Source organism: Gallus gallus, chromosome 9 (genome assembly GCF_016699485.2).
Source record: "Gallus gallus isolate bGalGal1 chromosome 9, bGalGal1.mat.broiler.GRCg7b, whole genome shotgun sequence".
In the NCBI taxonomy this organism is placed as follows: Eukaryota; Metazoa; Chordata; class Aves; order Galliformes; family Phasianidae; genus Gallus; species Gallus gallus.
Window position 1 is genome coordinate 8,707,457 of NC_052540.1, and position 15,534 is coordinate 8,722,990.

The 15,534-nt window shown below is 37.7% G+C and overlaps 1 protein-coding gene across 3 annotated transcripts in view; it reads right to left on the reverse strand.

The window, feature by feature from the left end:
* LOC107051846 (insulin receptor substrate 1) overlaps positions 1–15,534 on the reverse strand; it is a 292,419-nt gene that overhangs the window by 83,882 nt on the left and 193,003 nt on the right. The window lies entirely within an intron of this gene.

Here is a 15,534-nt window from a genome sequence, read left to right on the forward strand (position 1 = left end):
GACCTCTCAGTTTATACCCTATAACAAGAATTTAAAGATACAAACAACAGTGTAATACCCTCTACTTGTATTTTGCCTTATGTCTTTTCCCATTTCCCACTGTAATTCTCAGTTTATTCTCTTACTCCCACTTCGAATGGCTTCTTGGCATCCTGTTTGCTAACAACATACCATTAGTGCTTCTCTACTATAATCCCCTCTTTAGCTACCTAACCAAACATTAGTATTAGCATCAGCATTATCCTGTTATCAGGTAACATAGCTGCATGAAAAATTACAACAGTTGTGCAGCAGTTACAATGAAATTACTTACTGCCACTCAATCTGAAGAGCTGTAGTAACAGGTTGCATAATCAATTAAATTTCTGAATTCTGCTTGCAGAAAACAATGCCACCACAGAGGTTTCTCAATCCTACCTGCAACTGATTTGCAGCAGTGATGTAGGAAAGCAAGCCAAAGTCTGAGGTCTGCCTCTTTCTTCTACTATTTCCAATGGCAAGAACACACTACTTTGGTCCCAAAACCTCCTGCAGTTAATCGATGTTTTTAAGGAAAATCTGCTTGGCACAAATTCCACTGCTAGATGACTAAATTTACACTCTGTGTAGGGCCTTGTACACAGAAATCAGAAAGCAAAGAGTAAAGAACTTTTTCCAATGAACTTTATCCATAAATTATTGCTTATGAACATAAATTGTATCCAAATGAGAAGTGAATAAGCATCCTGATGTCTATTCCATTGACATCTTTTACTTGTATAGTGCTTAGATATCTGGAGAACTACTCTAACAGGCTGTGTTCATGCACAGGACAATTTTCTTTCTTGAATAACATTTTCTGTTTTTCTGCTATATATTTATTAATGAACATTGTGTAGGGGGGAAACATAGTTTAAAATATACAAATCTAACAATATCCTGCATCTAAATTTTGTTCCTAGTTTGTCAGCTAAAGTTTCATAAGGAAGATTATGATGAAACTAAGAATTATACACACACATACAAAAGGTGCGTGTACATACATATATTTCTATGCTTCTCTTGTAGAAAGTATAAACAAGTACCAAAAAGCTTCAGTTTTCAGTTCCTTCTGAATTCTTAATCTTGGATTCCCAGGCAATAGCAATAATAGAAAAAAAAAGTGGAAATTTTACTATCCATACCAACTAGAAATTTGTGAGCTTCCCTCTTTAATTTAGCATTTGCTTGAAGTAAATTACAGTGGCATTTCTTGGTGAGCTTTCAAAGGCTATGTAACATATTAATCCACCAAAAATATGGTGGATTGTTTGCCCAAAAGTTTATTTTTCCAATTTTGCTCAGGGTGGGCCAGCTTGCCACTCATTTCTTGGGGTAGCTCAGTTTTGGTCTAGAAAATTTTTACAGTAGACTACAGAAACAAAAACTCACACCCCCAAATCAGCCTCACAGACAAATATGGCTTTTATTACATTTATGAGAAGAGTTGTGAGGTTTTTCTTTTTGGGGGGGGGAGGGGGGGAGGGGAGATGGACAGATTTTATTCATTTATTTTGTAAAGCTGACCTCACATCTCTCTATGGCAGAGATTAATGAAAATAAGGGAGATAAGGAATATATAACATCCCCCAAATAAAAATGAAAATCAAAAATCTTAATGCTAAGCACTGTTGTTTGATGAAATACGCCCTTGTTCACTACTGAAACATCTCAGAGTAAAGAACTTTCAATTGAACTTCAGCATTTCTAGAAAAATCCCTCTTCATCCCTCATTCTCATAATAAACACAGCCTTCAATCACTTGCTGTACTGCCTATGTTAATAGTGACACACCATGAGTGCAGCAAACTAAAATGGGACTGTTGTGGGGGAAACTGCTACAACATAAGCTTAACACAATCAACAAGAAGAGTTTAATCAAAATCTTATTACTGATTTGTGTTTTAGAATACACAATAAATATCTGATAAAATCAGAAAACAGCAGGAAGATCTAAGGAATTTTCTCTCCATCACTGCAATTTCTCCTTCTGATAAATGTATTCAAGAGAAACATTCATCCATCTATAAAAATAAGATGTTGGTTCTTGAAAAAGGCAAAGATCAGACAAATTTAATGTCTGGTACATAAAGGAACTTTTTTTTCTGCAAGTTTTTTAGCTGCAGAATGACAACAGGTCACAGTACAAATCCTACTCGCACATCCATTATAATACAGCATTGGCTAGAAATGTATCTTTTTTTAAAAGGAGTCAGACTTAATACCTTTTTTAAGCCAACTGATATGAAGTTCAATCTGTGCATTAACTGAGTAAAATAAAACCCCTGTAAACGAAGAATCAGTTTAGTCAGCAAGTTAGTCTGAACAGAAAATTATAACCTCTACACTTTAAAGAGATCATGCTATCTATTTCAAGTCAAACAAGTGACTGCTGACCAGATCACAGAGTCACAGGGGTTGGAAGGGACCTCAAGAGATCAAGTCCAATTTCCCTGCTACAGCAGATGTTCTGCAGTCGGTTGCACAGGTAGGCATCCAGCTGGGTCTTGAATATCTCCAAGGAAGGAGAGTCCACCACCTCTCTAGACAGCCTGTTCCAGTGCTCCTATCAGTAAATTGGGTCTGGGGAGTCAAGTACATCACTGTAATTTATTGAAAGGCTTCTGCTTCTTACAGAAGAGAAAGATACAAAAATGTATGTGGATTTTTAACTACTGCATATTTCAGAGAGTTAGGATACAACTTTTCTAAGCAGTGTTCTTCACTGTCTAAAGTATTATATTCTTAGGTGTGAACTCTCTTCATTGTCCCTTTTCTTCAGCATCTCTAAGAAACCAGCATTTATTACATTTCCACAGTAACTTCTAGCTTGAGTGAATTCTGATCTCTACATTTACTTGAGATGTGCTAAGTATTAAAGCTACCAGGCTAAATGCCCTTCTAACACCATCTTGTCTTTTCAAGTGTACTTCTGCTCATTTATGTTTCTGGTCAATACTTACCATAGGGTGCTTTGAAGAATTTCACATTCTCAGATTAGTCCCAGAGGTTAGTGATCTTTTCCATCATTCTTTATACTAAAGCAGTCTGATATTCAGTATCTAGTCTTTAGAGTCCTTCTATCTTGGAAAGCTATTGTGGTGGTACTCCATAAGCAACTTCTTAAAACAAAACATTACCTGTTGAGTACTTCATTTCCTTACATTATTTAGAAAAGATTTGCAGAAAATAAAGCAAAAAAACCAGCACACAGACTACATGCCTCATTTAATCTGCATCTAACACCTTTACATACAGCAAAGCCAGGAGGCTTTGTCTCCAAAAAACTTTGTTGCAGGTTCTGGTTGGTGTAATGCTCATGTTGTAGTAAACTGAAAAAATCATGCAAAACAACTGGTACCTGTCATGGGATAAGTACTTAAGTCATTCACTATTCCTACTTTTTCACCCTGTTGTATGAAAACATCGGAACCAAGAAAACTTCAAGTTTTCCAAAGTAGTCCTGCTCTGTCCTAAAACCTGACCTCAGCGGCAACAATCTGCAAATTGAGCACTGACACATAGAGAATAAATGAGAGTTTAAGTTAAAGTAAAACCCATTTTTTTCCTCTCCCTAGGACTTGCACATCTGTGCTCTATGTGCCTTGATAACTTTTTCCACCTTTTGCAATTATGCAGAGTGAATGTGCATACCAAGTGATCTTACAGTGTTCTATTATAAACTATTCTTAATGAAAACACATATCTCCAAACTGTTAAAAAAATAACCAAACCTGAAAATGACACAGTTGCAAAAGACCACTACTTCCTTTGAAATCAATAAACTGTTTTCTGCAAACTACCCTGAGTTAACAGCTTGCAGTCAGCTTCTGCAGACAGCATCTTTAACTAGCCCTTGTTCACACTTGTATATACAATTTTGCTCTGATTTGTTCCTGTTCACACATCTGGCCAATGACAGAGACTCAGTGTTGAAATCTTCAGTTAAAACATTTAAAATAATTTACCCCTTAGGTCTGATTGTGTTATGCTGGCCTTGTCACCTTAAAAGTAATAGATACCTTATAGCTTCAGTTGGGCTTCATTTGCCATTTCTTTCCCCTTATAGCTATCCATCCCCATGAAAAGTGATAGTATTAGGTTCTACTATATTAAAGTTTACTTTCCTCAGGCACATTTTTTCAGTATAAGGAGGTTAAAAAGTACTCCCATCAGTTTTCAGTATTATTCTGCTATTCAACATTCATCACTAATGTAGACAAAGATATCATCATTTTACTAGAGCAGATTAACTAACTAATTCTGTGTCCTAAGTCTGTTTTGCTTCCTCTCTTCTTAGGTCCAAATGGGAAAGTCATTTTAAAAACATTTAAAAACAAAAACAGGAAAAACAGATCTCTTTCACATTGAAGTGTTTAACTAGCAGATCCCCAGAGGCTTCTGCAATAGCTTATTTATAATATAATTCAACTAGAGTAGTTAAGTGATGCTGCTGTACAGTTTAAGTGCTTTTGCTAATTTTCCTGGCCCCAAGGAGGTCTGTATCATATATTTCATCTGAAGTGATATACATTTCAGAGAGCAATCACAAACACTCCCTAAGGAGTGCAGTGGGACATCTGGACAAAGAACTTCCTTTTATAAATATACATCCCACATTATTTTGTAGTCACTCTTACGTTAATTCATTCTATTCCACTCCACGTTTGGGATTCTGCTACAGACTTAAATGCCAACACAAATTACAGATGTACATACATACGTTATTAACACACTTTAATACATATGATCAAACACACACATGAAAAAAAAAGTAATTTTTGTGATAGAAAATCAGACAATCTTTCTGACTGTGAACCTCATGGCTGAAAGCCACACACAGATAACACTGCTTCAGAAATAAAAGGATGAGAAGTTCCAGGAGTAGTTTACAGATTTCCACGAGTATCCATAATCCCACTGTAGGATGCATGATTCAGTCTCTCAGTAACACATTGATATTGATCTCAACAGTCCTAGATGGCTCAAATCATCCAACAGCCATTCAGATTACCTAGCAATCTCCAAGTGACTCTGGGAACACCGAGTGGTTCACCATAACCCAAAAGCTACTGAGCTAGAATACAAAAAGCTTAATGTAGAAGACATTCTAGCTCAAGTGGGTGTTGTTGAAGCGGTGCAAGGTTAACTGTTAAAGTTTATGATTACCTTCTCCAATGATTATGTAAATGGCTGCAAAATCTACCATTCCATGAGAGAAGACACATGGATTAAACCAGAAAGTATCATAAATGCCATGGGCATGTCTATAGTGTAACATTCAGCTAGAATCAGTGAAAACACCAAAAAACATACAAGTTTCACATTGCTGTATTTTCTGTAATATGCTAGACCCCTAGAAAACTAACAGCCCTAGTACTAGAGAACTACTAAAGCAACGATGAAAAAGATGGGAAAACACTTATTATGCTATTTAACCTACACAGCTCAGTATTTTTCACATGAACTAAACTGGAATCCAGTACTACCCTATGCTAGGTGGGCATACACCTAAAGCTGGAACTCTAGAACAAGTATTTAAGGCATAGGAAAGCTTGAAGCATTAATGCTGCTTCTGCACAAGGAAAGACATCTGGTTCAATGGGCCCTTCTCTTTTAGGAGGACTAGCAGATAAGATAGTGCTAATAAACGTATAGGCCTAAAGAAGCTTAAATTACACCAGTAGAATGATTCACGCATTACAAAGCCCAAACAACATCCAGTCCAGTACTGCAGAAATCCAACCAGTGACATTATTAAGATTGCTTTTATGTTTACTTTTGATCACTCCAAAAGTGATACTTCCTCTTTATTTCCACAGACACTAAAACAGATACAAAGAACACAATAAAACAGTATTTGATAGAGCATATTCTCAGCTACAAAACACTATTTTCAACATAGTCACCACTGTTAGCTATGCATCTTTGCCAGTGATGGACAAGAGTCTGCATGTCATGCTCCTAAAAAACTGCACGAGTGCAGGTGACCCACTGTCACTGTCACCACTGCTGAAATGCACCACCCATTGCCTCAGTGTGCTCACATCTACTTATCTTCATAAATGTTCAGCAAGTATTGGTGAATGTCAATCGGTACCATCTTTCTCCGCATGGAGGAATTCAATTCCACACCTTTGCTTCACATGCACTTCCATGTCAGACACCATTATGTCAGACCGCACCTCTGCTGCCATCTGTCACGTGATAACAAAATGTAACAGGATGCTGACAGGAAAGTTCAATCTCTACTGCCATACCGGCAACATTTGCCTCTGACGTTGTGGGCCAACATAATAAAATTGGAGGTATTACTTATGGAGTAGCCCTCATATATTGTAACTGAATATAAGGAGATCCAAATAGAAGGAAAAAAAATGAGAAATTTTTGTCCTTCATTTAAAGCAACCCAGTAGATCAGCAGTATACAAATGAAATACTCACACCCACGCAACAACAAATTCCCTTTTCCTTCTCCATTCTCCCTTTAAAACCATGAGATAGGCTCTCTTGTCTGCCCTTTAGACCAAAAGACCTGTTGAACCAAACAAGTGGATGCTAACAAACTTCCTCTATTATCTTTCTGTGCTTCTCCCCGGTTTGCTGTATTTTTTCTGTATCCCTTTAAAGATCTAGTTTAGCAAGTCTGACGTACCAAAGTCCAAGTACAAAAATAACTGTGCTTTGGCAAACTCCCAGTAGCATATGAGAAATGTAGGTGAAGGCAATTTCAGAACTAAAGGGAACTCCTGTGTGTCAAAGAGCATACTGAAACTAGAGGGAATATTTTTCATACCTTGTGATGGTTCTGAGGGGTACCAGACTTTGAGATGAGAAATTGCCAGCTATTTTTTCTTCAAGCAGCTGAAACATCTCTTTTCATCATTGCCATTTCCCTGCAGATGCTGTGAGGCCTGACTAGCTGGGATTAGGAGCCTGAAGGCTGAGATACCGTGAGATTTGCAGTTCCTCCATCAGTAGAAGCTCAGCGTATTCAGCAGTCACAAGAGATGTGGCACAACATAAAATGTCCTTTTCAATTTAACAAGTCTATTGCTTTTGGATGCGGTTGTTCCAAACTTCTGGGAACTTACTTGAAGTAAATATTTCAGTGTTACAAAAAAGCGCGTGGTATCAGCCAGTGTAAAGAAATTCTCTTGACTTTCTTCTTTGTTAAGTATAGAACTCATAACAACTTCTATAGAGATGGTAATTATTTTCATGAATTTGCAGTTCTATCCAAAGCTTACTGAAATAACTGGGGAAACCCCTGTGTACTTCAGTGAGCACTGACTGAGGCCTCTAACATCAAATTCTATCAGCTTTAAAGCTGCACTGCTAAACATTACTGGGAATTATGCCATTAGCTTCAAAGGGAGTAGGAACAGGCCCTAAGTAAGCAAAACTCTTAGTTATTACTCCAACGGGAGTAATCCTGTCAGGCCACAGAATGTGCCTATATAAGCCAAAACTTTAACAGTGCTTTCCAAACAATATCCATACACTTTGTATGAGCACACTCTGTAATTGACACGTGCATGAGCCATTCCAACCCATGTATCCAGTAATTCTAAAGAAGGGTACAGCAGACTCCCCAAGAGAGCTCATTTGCAAACCTTAGGCTGTGTCCCTGATTGGGTTCAGAGCCCTTTCCTGATAATACTTCCCAAAGTGCACACAGATAAACTGTGCAGTTTCCTCAGACCAAATTGCCAGGGCTTGTTGCAGGAGTTTTAAAATTAAGGTCCATCTTCTTTTCTCCCGATACAAAATAAATTTAAAAGGAATTGGAAACACATTTCCTCTTCATTAATATCATTATTTGACAACACTGACCAAGATGATGTGCTGACAAGTGATGCAAATTGTCTTTGAACCCACAACCTCAAGAAGAAAAGGCAGAAGTACAAGCCCCATGTATGAGTATATGCACTGTCTTTACAAGGTAGAACCTGGTATCTTTGCTATAGCACTCATTGCCCACACAGACATACATGGTGTAACATTGTGAGAGATGCACAAAAACCTGTAAGATACATATGTAAGGTCTGTGACTATGGGCATATGAAACTGGGATTTGAGCTCAAGCAGTTGGGAAGCAGTTACCAAGGCTGTGAGGAACTCTCAGCTCTAGAAAACTTTCCAATAAGCAACAAAAGCTGAGAGCACTCAAATCTGACTCCAACTCTGATAAGCGTGGTGTAAAAATTACTACAACTTGGTAATCAATTTTTTTTTTTGGTTTGGGTTTCCCCCCACCATCTTTAATTCCTCAACCTCCCAATCCCAAAAGTCAGCAAGGTTAAAAAGTTTTATTGAGCAGATATCTAAATTTCACCTAAATGTAGTTTTCAGAATCTCTGATGCTTTAAAAAATGGAAACCAAAAATGCTTTTGAGAAAACAGGAATTACATTTTGTTTTTCTAGAGCAAGTTGACATTTGACATTTCTTTTACTTTACGAACTTCTGAGAGGCTGAATACATTGCCAGAATTTTGAACATACAGCTTTCTTTTGGATTTCCCATTTCACTACAAACATACCCTACTCCGTTCAGAAAAAGAGTCAAGTATGGACAGATGCCAGACTAAACTTTCAAAATATCTCATTGTGGTTTTTATCCTCCTCATTTCAGGATTCACGACTGCATTTGAAAACCACAGATATGCAAAAGAATGACTTTTCTTGGTATGAAGCAGCATATTCAGATTCATTTTTAACCTAAAGGAGTTCAAACCTGGTGCTGAGTTTTGCATGAAGGATTGTGATATGTAGTATGCTTAATGAGGAAAGAATTTCATCAGTACAGGAGACAGAGAAAATGCTTGTATGTTCTTGAGATTACTATATAGCTCTCTTAGCATAGGACAGCTTGCTTCAGCAGGGACAGAAATAAATGCAAGAGGTTTGGATTCCGCAGCTGAGGAGTTAAACTTTAGCAAAAGAATGAGTTCCAACAAAGATGATGATACAGGCCACTAAATCTAGAGACACCTACTGCACCAAAGCTCAGTCCTTTGCCAAAGATTCCCGGTAGGTTATTGATTTAGTGGAAATGCAATTTTTGAAAGAAATTAAATCCTCCTGGAGAAGGGTAGTTCCAAAACTGGTAGATAAAGATTATTGTGAGGGGAATTGAACACTGGAAAGAAAACATGCATCTGCCCTGAACAAAAGTGATAGTGCATTGTTAACTGAAAGAGAAAGAAAGGCAGAGGAGAAAGCAAGGATTTTTATTTGATGTTAGCTGAGATGTGATGAAAGAAGTGTGCTCTCATCTGGGAGTTTCTGTAAACAAAGACCTTGATGGACATGTGCATACACTACTCAGAAGAGAACATCTCTCCCTCACCCACAGCACCACACTGATGTCTCCACCCACATAATTTTACTGATTGAGAATCTACCAGTACCCCTTCTCAGCTCTGGGCATGGTCCTGGTTATGTGTGCTCTGCTGAAAAGACAAGAGGGTGAGGATTTCCCCCAGTAACTCTCCAGCTGAACTAGCTGAAGGCCTCTTACAGCAGGAAGTTAGTCTATAGATCTCTGACAAACAGCAGCTGCTGTCAAAATTCCCCGTGCCTTTGAAGTCGCATTGACCAGCTTGCTTCCACCAGCTCCCTACTTTAATGGTATTTTGAGAAATAAAAGTTTATGCCCAAGGATTCAAGAGACTTCCACAGCTTTCTCTCTTCTGTATAAGCTTCTGCTGGCAGTCTACAAGCAAGCAAACATCTCTGTGGATCTATTTAGCTCTTGCACGTTGTACCACACCCAACTGTACCTTCTCCCAGGCTCTGTGCTCTGTTAAAGAAGTTTAATTATTGTGCTAAAGGCAATAATCTACAACTAAGTGTTATTTGGGGGAGTGGAACTGAAGGAGGAATGGAGAAAGAAAGTAACAGAAAATTTCTTTGTAAGTTTTTATAGCTGTCACAGGATCAGAAAGATTGCTGGTTAAAGCCATTATTTCCTGATCAGGCTGAGTTAACATGGAAGGAGGCTGGGATTTGACCCATTCAATAGCTCTACAATTAGACCACACTGTGTCCTACCTTGAAATAGACCTACATATCAGCAAGAGGCTGCTTGTCATCCATATATTTTACTATTAGTCTGTCTTTGGGATTTATTCCCCCTCCATCTGGCATTTTCACTGGTACCCATTGCATTACACTTTCAATGGTATCCTGCCTGCCACGTTATTTCTTTTGGAACACAAGGAACACAGGGATGCAACAAACCGAGAGATTTCAAGAGCTGCTAATGGCTACTTTCAGATCTGCAGAAGTCAGAAGGATTTTGTTAACTGGCATTTTTAATTATTCCCAACTGAAGAGGAGCATCTGCTTCTCTCCTCTCTAGCATTGTGCTGAAAAAACAAAGCTACCTGGTTAATAAAGAACTGTCAATAAATCCACAGGTTTCAAAATGATCAAGGCGTTAAGAGGATACAGGGGAATCGAGTCCTAAGAATAGCGATTAACAATTGAAAATGGCCTACCAAGTAAGCAGAGAGGAAATCTGAAATACTTTATATCAAATTGGTGGAACACTGAGTGTTTACTGATGCCTGCAACATCAAATTTTATCATCCTTGAAGACCTGACCCTGTAACATGTGGAGTAGGAATATTCCATGCAGGCATACTCCATTTGGGTTGCTAATCTTTGTGTCATGGTTAATCTGCAGATTAGATGAGAATCAGTTTTCTCTCATCATGAAAATAGCTCTTCAACCACAACAGCTTTGCCTCTGTAACATTATAATTCTGACTGAACTCTCTGGAGATCACCTTATCACTAAACCTCCAGTAAGAGACAAAGAGGACATCAGCAAAACAGATCAAGTAGTTGCTTGCAGACTGATCTGATATCTTCTCTCAGGGTCCAGTACGGTGAGGCATGCATCACTATACTCCATAGAAACAGACAGCTAATTTTTCCAGCACCTGAAACTATCAAAGAAATGCCTATATACTCTACCAGAACAATTCATTAGCAAATATATGATCAGAGTAAATCTGAATGTATATTTGGACACTGCAAGCAGGAAACTCTTAATGCTATAGACTCAATTTCTTGTTCTTTCAGGAAGACAGTAACATCCCTCCAAAATCCACTGTGATCTTTCCCCACAAGCAGTTCTACTTTAACCACTCAGCCTCCATTCTTCTCTTTCCTATCCTTTTAAATCAGCTAAACCATTTTTCCATCACTGTTTCTGTTCCCTCCATTCTTCACTTCTTTTAAGTATATTTCTTTCTTACATAGGAACAGATTACTTCTCTTCCTGGCTCTGATAATAGTCTGCTATAAGAAAGCCTATCTTTCCTTTACCTACTTCTACTTCAGTTTACTCACCCATGAAACAGAGTACACAACTTGCCTACTAGTCCTAGCCTTTGAAACATTCAGATACAGCTTTGTTCACAATGCTACTATTGTAATTTATTAAATCCCATCTTCCCTAAATACCATTTCCTTTGCTGCAAAGCAAAGATCTCATTTTCCTGGCATCCAGCAACCCTGCAGTATCTTTGTTGACATGCTGCCAAGATCTTTGCAGGTTCTCAGCAAATCTGTTAAGTCTCTGCTGGGGCCAGCTGCTGTCTACAACCCTCACATATTCCAAGCTTCGTTCAATTAGAAACACCCCTGAATGTATTACGTGCTTCTGACCTCAAGGGTAATCAGATAGAAAGACACTTCTGCTGACCATAGCAGAAACTTTACCTCATGAGGTCTGAAATTCAATTTCTGTAATATCACAATGGGTGAAAAGAGATTGGGTCAGAAGAAGGAAGGAATTTTCATCCAAGTCTTCTTTAAGATTCAAGCCTGACATCACATCTAGAGGCATTAAATTCCAACTTCCCAAAGAAAGACAAAATCTCAGAAGCTGATGAGATTTGAACTATTACCAACCTTTTAGAAATGCTTCAGAGTTGTCAGCATTCCAGTTCTGATCCATCACAGAGTAAAAAATATCTGCATGATTCAGCACCTTTTCATGAGACGTCAAATAGTAGACATCAAGAGGGTTTTCTTTTTTTTTTTTTTTAATAGTGGAAATATCAAAATAGTATTTAAATAGTATTTATTTATAGGCCAGCTAGGATGCTCTATCTTTTCTGAGTACCAGCGTCCTGTAGCATGAAAACACATCACCCCAGCAGAATGAACAAGAGGTGACCATGAGCCTACCTGGTACCTATCCATACGGTGCAGAGTGAATACACCTGACAAGTCAGGCTCTGGCACTGAAAGAGGCAAAAAAAAATATGCCTTGAAATGCAGATCATTCAAGCATGTAACTGACTTCAATTTTGAAAATGCAAATGCTGTGAAATGTAATGCCTGCAGAACATAGCTGAAAACTGAGCAGGACTTTAAGGGTCGATGTGATGGATTTACATGCCTGAGCTAGCAGGATAGCATCTACATTCTTTACTGGAACTGGCCAAAAAGACCTTGCTCAGTACAGAAACTGGGAATGTAAGAACAGGAATTTTGTGACAACTTACAAGCTTGAAAGAAAGAAAACAACTCCCGATGAACTAGCTTCTTTTTCTTTGAGAAGCAGCAAAATAAAAGACACAACAAGCCACCATATGCAGATGAAGAGAAACAGACACCCACACCTAGAAAACAAGTGCTCACATGCTCTTGAGTCATCAATGGTAACACCCATACACAAAACTTGCCAATGTCCCACAAGCTCAATCTCACAAGAAGCAGTTTTGTAGCTGTTGCTGCCATCCAGTTTTAAGATTGTTTATCTGTGGTCCTTAAGGTGACGTTTGTGTACTATCAAGGTATCATTTGTGTACTAAGATAACTCCAGTACAAATCCATACACTGCAGATTTTCCATTCTCTGAAATTCCAGTCAGGATCAAACTATTGTATTTGATCCTTTCTAGTAACTAAGTTTTGGTAGATCGACCTTACCTCTGATTATTATTGAATTGTGAGCATATGAAAAAATGAACAAAGCCATAAATAGAGTGGCTGATGAAAAGTGCTTGGAGGGATATGAAGGTGTTGCTTGCATAAAATCGTCTTTGGATGTTCTGGTTTAATGCTTGGGGGTGTGTTTACTACATGACAGTTAGATTGCTATTACAATGGCTTATTATTTTAGAATAGCAATTATCACACACTCCTCCCTACACTGTCAGCATTTAAAGTTGCATGCAAACAGCATTTTTCTCTAGGCATGTTGTTCCAGATTAGGCTTAGATTTATTTTAAATTTTAACAAAACCTTCAGAATAGCCATTGTACTTCACCACACAATCCTCTGCCACTATACTTTCCTGTGTCTCTTATTAGTCTTTTTTTTCCAACTGTTTGTCTCTATTTTCTCAAATTCTCCCCAAATTCCAATCTAGACATGAAGAAATGCTCTTTAGATTATTGAAAAAACAGAGAACTACCAGTTGAGAATCTCAGAGAAGAATGTCAAAAAACTGCCTTCATATACTATTTACTTGTAGATCCTTAGAAAACTCACCACCTTATTTAAAGAACAATTCAGTATAGTTCATTATGTAAGACATTGTAGCAACACCACCAGCAACACTGCATAAGCTTAATGTATAATGTACTAACTTTACATCAATATTTGGTTAACAACAGCATTTGAGTTCTGCTGTGCGAGTATACCCTCTGGGTCTGATGACATCATCTGTGCTAAATGCCAGCTGAACTCCAAACTTCTGTTCAGATGACTGAGCAACCTGAAAATACACTGTAGGGAGTACTAAAGAACATGCTCAGTCACCACACAAACCTGTACCACACAACTTCCCCTTCAATACACATTAGTTCCAGTCCCGTCTGTCATGGGAAGAGATGTACAAGTCAAGGAAATTAAGGGGAAAAAATTGTATGCTTACTGCTTACTGCTGTTATATTGATAACACCATGGTAAGTGCAGAAGAATTTTTAACCTGAAGAGTGGAGTGTACAACTGAAACATTACATCTGCAAAGGAATGCACATGGCTGCTAGAAAGTATTTCAGCTTAATAGTACATCATTCTTTAAGCATTTCATATGCAGTTGTATTTTCTGTATGTCTAAGAAATAGTTTGCTTCTTTGTGGCTATGATCTCTTCCTAAATGACATCTAATGATATCTCCGAGGTAAAAAAAAAAATAAACAACCAACCAAACAGAAAAACCCACAGACTAACACATTTTTTTTATATTTTTATAGAGTTCTAAAACTCTGCATTGTAAAGCATCAGGTTGCAAGTTTTTGAAAGAAAGCTGTTGAATAGGTCTAATAACTATTTAAAAGAAATCTTACAACATAGAGAGTCAGGTCAGAAGTTGGATCCTTCCACTGTTAGTGTCTAATATTTAAGTATATGCATTCCATTACTTCACTGGGTGAAGTCCTGGACTCATTCTGTCCCTGTGAGGTGCAACAGTTTCTGCTGGGCCATAACTTCTCCATGTGATCCACTGGTATTCATATGCAGTGTTCACACACATGATAAGATCTACCTTCGATAAGTTTTCAAGAGAACAATGCTTGCGTATCCAGCCCATCCAACTTCACCCCTGTGCTCTTATTCTACCAGAATGAAAGTGCTCAAATTTCAGATCTATTGTTCCAAAGATTTCTAAGCGTATTAGAAGGATGTCAGACACTAATTTAAGTCACCCTGCCGTGGAAATGAAATTATTCAAAAAAAGTCATGCTCCCTGCTCAATCACAAAGTACTATAAAGTAATCTAGTGTAACCAACTCAGAAAATACCAAATTCAGTGACTATACAATGTGAAATGTAGCGTTGATAAGTTTTTATTAGCATTCAATTCTCTTTTTGCAGGTACTCTTGTTTGCTACCAAGTATTGGAAATAAAAGATGTGCTGTATGCATTAGTTAATAGGTCAAACAATGAAATTGCAGATGTAGATATGGGAGGGAATCCCTTAGTTCAAATCAAGCCTAGAAAAGACTACAGAGCAGAACTGGCTGGGAAGATTTCATCAAAATACATACATTTACCCTGGTCTCCTATCCCTTTGAATCCCCTCAACAAATTAGAACACCAGAGTCAAAACTTTCCCGACAAAAAGACTGAGGAAAGATCTTAATATCAGAAATGAAACAAGTAATAATATTTTCTCATTGAAGCTACTTTAAAATAAATTATTTCTACAAAATTTCTTAAACTGCTTCAAGTCCATTTTCTTAAGGGGGAGAGGAGAGTAATGAAAGAAGAGTAAGATTTTTAATTCAAGATAGCTTGAGATGCTGGGTTTTACTCCAGCTTAGGAGACACAGTATGCTATTTTAAAGCTATCTTCACTTTTAAATTATATTTTTAAATGTGCATTTCAAGTGAGTTAAGAAATAAATATTAAGTGTCGAGTAAATCATTTCAGATTAAATTCAAACTAAAGTAAAACTTTCCACTTCTTAACTCCGAGTTTACACAGTGCTCAAATCAAAATAATACGGAAAAAATTCTAAGGGGGTTTGAATTCACCAACT